The sequence below is a fragment of the Neoarius graeffei genome, chromosome 27, assembly GCF_027579695.1.
Source record: "Neoarius graeffei isolate fNeoGra1 chromosome 27, fNeoGra1.pri, whole genome shotgun sequence".
Taxonomy (NCBI): domain Eukaryota; kingdom Metazoa; phylum Chordata; class Actinopteri; order Siluriformes; family Ariidae; genus Neoarius; species Neoarius graeffei.
The window spans coordinates 46167308-46175785 of record NC_083595.1 but is presented as its reverse complement, the minus strand read 5'-3'; the positions used below and the strand labels follow the sequence as shown (position 1 = coordinate 46175785).

Genomic DNA, 8478 nt, shown 5'->3' with positions numbered 1-8478 from the left:
TACGTCTGGGCTGAATTAAGTTGCTATGGCTTTTGGTGCTGATCCGGATCACTGATCTGGAATGATCCATGAAAAACGGGATTTTTTTCAATCACTTATAACTCTGTCAATTTTCCTAATTTTTTCAATCTTTTTTTTTTCATTTTGTTCTGCAAAATGACCTTCACCTTGACCTTCAGTTGGCAAAGGTCAGCTAGTGCAAATTACTGTGACTTTAGTCATTGTCTCCATCTAGTTTTTAATATTGTTATCACGTTTTGGTCTTTACTAGAACGTTCGTATGATAAATTGACAGTTTATGAAACAACACCTTGTTTGTAGATTGTAACCCGAGTGTTAATTGGGTTTCTGTGTGCCTGTAGATGCCAGTCGAGCCTGGCGCAGACTCTACCCCCTGAGGAAGCACCTGTCGACCGACCGTATTGGACCAGCGACGATCCCGACATGCCGCTGCCTTTCGATCTCTCTGACATCATCAGCCGGGTGGAGTCACTCCTCTGGAGGTAGAGTTTGGAGTATATCACTCTTCAGCTTAATCAACTAACTAGTCTTGTGTGATGTTGATGTTTTAACACATGATTTACTATTTAAAAGACAAAAACCAAAATAATTAAATCGTAAAGAACCAAAATTATCACCTGTGCAGTCAGGCGCTGCTTGCTGGCAGTGGCAATAAAGAAAACTCAGCTTGATTGTGTTGGGGTTTTTTTACATTAAAATAACCAACAGCAGTATTTTTGATATAATAATTTTACAAATTGATTGTCTCATGTCCACATGGCTGCCATTTTGTGTCTTAGTAACTAGTTCACTACTGTATATGCTAATATTAGCAAAATCGATCATTTCATCATATTGTTCGATTTCGTTTCATGCTCAGGAGCTCAACACGTTTTCCTTGACAAAACGCAAAGGCACTTGAAAGACACATGAGGAGAAGGGGCGGGGCTGCCGTATGGTGTCAGTTAATATCTAAGGGTTCTAAGTAGATCGTTTCAGATTAATATCTCTATTTTCTTACCCTCCGTTTTTATTCGGGGGACAAAAAAAAGCGTGGTTTTGAGTGATACTGTACGCCAGTGTTAAATTGCGAAGCTTCCTGGACAACAAAGTTTGACAGGTGAGATAACATCCACTGACCGGCCACTTTAATAGGAACTTGTTCTTGGTTCTAAGATTCCTGTGGTCTTCTGTTTTCTGTTGCACGCTGAGATGCTTTTCTGCTCATCACGGTTGTAAAGAGTGACTATATGAGTTGCTGTATCCTTCCTGGCAAAAACTCTCGAACCAATCTGTCGATTTTCCTCTGACCTCTCTTATCAACGAGGCATTTGTTTCCACTCACAGAACTGTCCCTCACTCAACTCAGTGTTTTTTTTTTTGCTTTTCGCACCATTCTGTCTGTGTGTCAACTCTAGAGACTGTTGCAGGTGGATGGGTGTTCCTAATAAAGTGGCCGGTGAGTGTAATAATATAATATAATATAGTTCAATACAATAGCACCAGAGTAAATGTTACTGAATTGCGTGGAAGTAAAATAGTGTAGAAACGATGAAATTGTTATATCGCACAAGCCTAGAATTCACCGAACAGCTTGCATCATTCGGTTTGTGTAAAACCAGTTGCGTGTTATCAAGTTTTTAAATCATAGTCATGTTTGGAGAGAACACTAAGATAAATATCAAACTAATCCAACAATAACAACAACAAACCACACCCGAATACCAATCCAGCCTCAGTGCTTGTTAATGCAGTATGGACTACGTTCAGACTGCACCCTGAAACGACCCATATCCGATTTTTTTGCCCATATGCGACCTGTATCCGATTTGTTATTGACAATCTGAACGACACAGATCTGATTTTTTCACATGCGACCCAGGCCGCTTGGATATGTGGTCCTAAATCCGATGCATATCTGATATTTTCACATGCGACTGCAGTCTGACCGGACAGGTCGCATTCATGCGAACCTACACGTCATCAACAAGAGACAAACGTCACTATTCTGTTGGCTAATCCCACCTCTTTGGTGGAAAACAACAACATTTGTACAGTTTTCAGAATTTAAATAGACTTTTATAGAATTGATCAAGCTAATGGTGGATTTGGTAGGGACCTGGATGTTGATCTGTTAGCCTGATTAAATAAAACAGTTTCTATAACTGATTTATAACTTAAACCATCCTGTACCACATCGCCAGGTCTCGCCTCATCTCCATAGCAAACTGCACTGGTGTTTCTGCACCTTGAGCCAGCGCTGAGAGAAGTTGCAGAATTCAGCTGGCTATAAACAATCTAAATAAATATTTATAAAAATGTAGAAAAAGTTTATTAATATGACGAAATAAATATGGGCAAATTAAGTTTGGTAATACAGCGGCCGTATCCCAAATGACTGCCTACTGAAGCTCGAGTGCACTATATAGAGTTTAAAAATCCATTACTTCCTAGTAACATGTAGTGCACTTATATAGAAATTAGAGAGACATTTAGGAGTCAACCCTCGTTACCAGGCTACACGTTTTCATTTCAGTTCAGAAACAAAAACACACACGAGACCTCACACTTTAACACTAACCAGATAATTAAACAAACAAACAAAAAAGAAATCATTAAACTTGAAGAGTGCGCTTTTTTTTTTGTTTACGTATTACGTAGATGTGCTTATTACGTGTCAATTTGCGCATGCGGGACACTTTTGGGTCGTTTTCCGTTCATATTGGAGATCGCATACAAGTCTCATATAATTGGTAATGTGAACGGCCTAACAAAAAAATCGGATTTCACAACAAATCGGATATGGGTCGTTTCAGGTTGCAGTCTGAACGTAGTGTTAGTTCTCAGTGGCCTTCGTTTCCTTTTAATTCAGCTACAGTACTTTCACTTTCGTATTCTCCTCCCAGCTTGAAAAGTGCATATTTATGGAATGATATTTGTTCCATTTCAGTTGTTTAAAGCTTATTTATCTTAATTGCCGTGCTTTATTTGACTAACAGTTAATGATGTACACTACCGTTCAAAAGTTTGGGGTCACCCAGACAATTTTGTGTTTTCCATGAAAAGTCACACTTTTATTTACCACCATAAGTTGTAAAATGAATAGAAAATATAGTCAAGACATTTTTCTGGCCATTTTGAGCATTTAATCGACCCCACAAATGTGATGCTCCAGAAACTCAATCTGCTCAAAGGAAGGCCAGTTTTATAGCTTCTCTAAAGAGCTCAACTGTTTTCAGCTGTGCTAACATGATTGTACAAGGGTTTTCTAATCATCCATTAGCCTTCTGAGGCAATGAGCAAACACAGTGTACCATTAGAACACTGGAGTGAGAGTTGCTGGAAATGGGCCTCTATACACCTATGGAGATATTGCACCAAAAACCAGACATTTGCAGCTAGAATAGTCATTTACCACATTAGCAATGTATAGAGTGGATTTCTGATTAGTTTAAAGTGATCTTCATTGAAAAGAACAGTGCTTTTCTTTCAAAAATAAGGACATTTCAAAGTGACCCCAAACTTTTGAACGGTAGAGTACATAATTTGAATTGGTATCGAAGGTTTTCAAGCTGAATTACACTATTTAACCAAAAGTTCTGCCAACGTTGTCAAAAGACGCGCGCGTCCTCTTTCGAATGCTGACGTAATCAAGCCGGAAGTTTTCCCTGTGTCCGAAATCGCTCCCTACTTACTCTATAGGGCACTATATAGTGAGGACGCCATTTTATAGTGCTGTCCGAAATGATAGTGAGGATTATTTGCACCCTATGTAGTGCACTCAAAGTATCCCAGAATGCATCACGAAAAGTAGTGTACAACCGATGGTCACTAACCAAAGCAATATATCCCATCATGCATTGCGGTCACGCTGAAAGAAATCAAATTAAAAGTCTCAAATTTGATTTAATAAAAGGCAGCAGCCCTGTGATGACCTGGCGACTTGTCCAGGGTGTACCCCGCCTTTCGCCCGTAGTCAGCTGGGATAGGCTCCAGCTTGCCTGCGACCCTGTAGAACAGGATAAAGCGGCTAGAGATAATGAGATGAGATGAGATGAGATGAGATGAGATGAGATGAGATGAGATGAGAAAAGGCAGCAGCAAAGAAGAAAGTATTCAGCCTTGATTTAAAAGAACTGAAAGCTGCAGGTACTTTGTATTGATTAATGTGGGAAATGTGCTCAGTATAATATGGATTTATCACAAAAATACATGCTTGTATTTATTATTTTGAAAACCCACCAGCCGACTGATCCGGCACGTTTTAATTGTGCGACAGTAATGACGTAAATACCAGCGCGACGGAGTAGTGTCCGAAAGTGGGGTTTTTTTTTTCATTTTACCAGTGGTTCAAAGTCGTATGGAATAATCTCCATCATTGATGAAGCTGTGAAATCTTGAAATTAATCTAAATTGGAATGATATGGCGATCTGGCCGCTGTGTAAACAGTTTTCAAAATGGCAGCACTGACACTTCACGTTTCGAAGTCTCGCACAAGTCTCGTGAAGATCGTATAGACAAGCGACGCCTGCCGTGGACCAAACGAACTAAACTCAACACGGCTAAAAACCGAATAGGCCGATAAGTATAATATTTAATTGCAATTAGTTGCCAATACGAGTCACGATATAAGGTTACTAAAACCGAAAACGTAATTGAATAACACGTTAATTAAGAAATAAAGCAAGTTTAAAAATGACTTCAGTTCCCCTTTAAGTGACTAGCGCAGTTGTGCCTTTTGACGTTTTGGGATTTCTGCTATTTTTATTTTTTCCGTATTTCAATGGCAACCAATTCAACTTAGGAAAATTTGGAGTGGGGTTTCGTGTGGGATCCGGTGGGGCGGGGGAATCTGTGATCTCCTGATGACTCTTGCTTAAATATGTCACTCAGATCCGTGATGTATTTCGTATGAAAATGTGAGTTTTTCAACATGAGAAGATAAACTTCATATCTTCAAGCCAACATGTGACTTTCTTTTTATTATATCGACACATTCACAAATAAAAAGTACCCAAATTTATCAAAACAACTCACTCTTCGATTTCCTCACGACTGACATATACACTACGTTCAGACTGCAACCTGAAACGACCCATATCCGATTTGTTGTGAAATCCGATTTTTTTGTTAGGCCGTTCACATTACCAATTATATAAGACTTGTATGCGATCTCCAATATGAACGGAAAACGACCCAAAAGTGTCCCGCATGCGCAAATTGACGCGTAATAAGCACATCTACGTAATACGTAAACAAAAAAAAAGCGCACTCTTCAAGTTTAATGATTTCTTTTTTGTTTGTGTGTTTAATTATCTGGTTAGTGTTAAAGTGTGAGGTCTCGTGTGTGTTTTTGTTTCTGAACTGAAATGAAAACGTGTAGCCTGGTAACGAGGGTTGACTCCTAAATGTCTCTCTAATTTCTATATAAGTGCGCTACATGTTACTAGGAAGTAATGAATTTTTAAACTCTATATAGTGCACTCGAGCTTCAGTAGGCAGTCATTTGGGATACGGCCGCTGTATTACCAAACTTAATTTGCACATATTTATTTCATCATATTAATAAACTTTTTCTACATTTTTATAAATATTTATTTAGATTGTTTATAGCCAGCTGAATTCTGCAACTTCTCTCAGCGCTGGCTCAAGGTGCAGAAACACCAGTGCAGTTTGCGATGGAGATGAGGCAAGACCTGGCGATGTGGTTTTTGTGGCGGTGGCGGAACTCACATAATAATCTGATTAATGTGGGCAGCAGACTAATGAGACCGAAGGTGTCAAATTACTGGAAATTTCCAGAACAATCTTATAATCTTATAATATAGGATGGTTTAAGTTATAAATCAGTTATAGAAACTGTTTTATTTAATCAGGCTAACAGATCAACATCCAGGTCCCTACCAAATCCACCATTAGCTTGATCAATTCTATAAAAGTCTATTTAAATTCTGAAAACTGTATAAATGTTGTTGTTTTCCACCAAAGAGGCGGGATTAGCCAATGCAGAATCGTGACGTTTGTCTCTTGTTGATGACGTGTAGATCGCATGAATGCGACCCGTCCGGTCAGACTGCAGTCGCATGTGAAAACGGATATGCATCGGATTTAGGACCACATATCCAAGCGGCCTGGGTCGCATGTGAAAAAATCGGATCTGTGTCGTTCAGATTGTCAATAACAAATCGGATACAGGTCGCATATGGGCAAAAAAATCGGATATGGGTCGTTTCAGGGTGCAGTCTGAACATAGTCATAGAGATTTATGTTACGGTTTTGGTTCTCCATGTCCCGGATGGAGCTCGTATGAAAAATACGAGTGGAGCATTTCCCAGTAAAACACTTGTGTCCATGTAATATACTCCCAAAAAATCTCAATCTTTTTTTTTTCAGGATGTAAAGATTTTGTCAGACAGTGAAGGAGGCAGATGAAAGACAGAAAGAGATCGAGGTACCATGAAGGAGTGGGTACAGGTGATCCAAGAATTGCACTTACCTGGAGATGAGCACTCACACACACACACACACACACACTCACACACACACACATATATACGCACACACCAACCAGGAGACTCCACCACCGGATCGATGGACAGATGGAAACGAAGAACAGAACTGGGACAAGACTTGGAGTTCTTTTTTTTATCTTTCTCATATCTTCCTTCATGGCCGTTTAATGTGTAGTGTTACAATGAGAACGCATTTAAACATTTCAGCAGTAGCTTTCAGAAACCTAGTCATCCAGCTGTGTACAATTTTATTCATATTCACCTAGTGTCTTTTAACGAGTCGTGTCTGTCCTGCATCACATATACAGTATACACAATGCGCTTCTCAATGCACTTATTGCTCGTTATCTGAAGATACACAGAGGGTCCCAGCCACCCGGATGGGAGGGAGGTCATGTGACTGAAGTCTGGTGATGTCATTAAGTGTCATGGCATGCTTTAGTTTTCAGTCTTGCGTGTCAGTATTGTCGATGATTGATTGTGTGTTTGCTTTCGTCTGCAAGTGTGTGTGTGAAGTTGTGGACACAGAAGTGGATGAGTTTAGATGTGTGTGTGCGCACAAGCGTGCATTTGAAAGTGGCAGTGAGGATGCGTGCCTTTTAGTTTATATGTTCCTGTGTGTGTGGCAGTGAGTATGCCTGCGCTTTGTACTTTTTTTTTTTACTTTTAGTATTGATTTCATCTCAGTGTGTGTGTGAGATGACCGTAAAATGATGGCGTCTTTTTTCCTAAAGCTATGTCCACATAGTTTAAAAAAAAAAAGAGTTGGATGCCACACCCCCTTCACTATGACTGACAAGCCCAGGCCACACCTCTTTTATTGGGACCAACATGGTACGGAAACAGTGTGTGATCTTTTGTGCACTTTTCTGGCCACTAGCTTCAGGATCTTGAAGCTTGCAACCTGATTGGCTCTGCACATCACCATGTGACGCTTTCAGTGAGAAAACGCTGCAACATCGATAACATTTCAGAGCAGGATCCAGTCCCTGGACTCCAAAACGTATGAGAAATCCTGTCTTTAAAAAGTTATCAATCAAGCTGTCGTGTGAAGTAGGTAGGCCCTGTCTCCATGCCTCCAGAGATTATTATTTTTTTTTTTGAAAGCATAGATTTTACTCCGCCTCCATTTTTATATAAACAAACAACATTTCTGGAAATATCTCCATCGACACAAAAACAATTTGAAAACGCTTCCATGAGTACGCCAGCCCAGTGAGAGGACCTCATAAACTTGTGTCCAACTCCTCAAGAATAAAGTTGAGTATATTGAGTGTTAGAGGAAAAAATAAAACATGAAAGACACTAAAACACCAAAAGTTTTGCGATTTAATCGAATTTGTGATTCAATTCCAGATCACTGATTTAAATCAGCGAATCTTTACACCAGTTTGGTTCTCGATCTCAGAAGATACAAGGTTCATGAGATGTTTCATCTTAAACCATGTGGATATAGCTTAATGAGTTTGTGTATGAGTGTGTGTGTGTGTGTGTGTGTCCTCCCAGGCTGATTAGTGTTGATAGGCAGCTCGGACTGAATCCTTCACTTCCTGCTTTGCGTAACTCGAACAGCCTTTCCACTCGCTTCCTCTCTCTCTCTCTCTCTCTCTCTCTCTCTCTCTCTCTCTCTCTCTGCTGCCGGCTGAGAAAGGAACACAATCATCTCCACGCAACTGAAATCCAGAGACGCTTTGCACTAAACCACGGTGAAACGAATGAAGGATGGAGGGAGAGTCGTGGATATCCTGTAGAGGAGGGAAGCACAGGAATAAAAAAGCACGAGAACATCGAAACAATCCGAGAATAAAAGGAAGAGGATGACTGGAGAAGCCAAGCAGCCCTTTTTTTCTTTTGTTTTATTATTAAAGCTTTTTATTCTGTCATCAGTGTTACACTAGCTCACCTGTATTATGATCTTTGATTCGAAGGCTTAAAAAGTGTTTTATACTTCCGAGGTTTTAGAGA

The 8478-nt window shown here is 39.8% G+C and overlaps 1 long non-coding RNA gene across 1 annotated transcript; it reads left to right on the top strand.

The window, feature by feature from the left end:
- The first annotated feature begins 366 nt into the window (after positions 1-366).
- LOC132875197 (uncharacterized) lies at positions 367-8172 on the top strand. Its single transcript, XR_009651773.1, has 2 exons — positions 367-503; positions 6395-8172. It is a non-coding gene; the product is annotated as an uncharacterized LOC132875197 (long non-coding RNA).
- Positions 8173-8478: the final 306 nt, after the last annotated feature.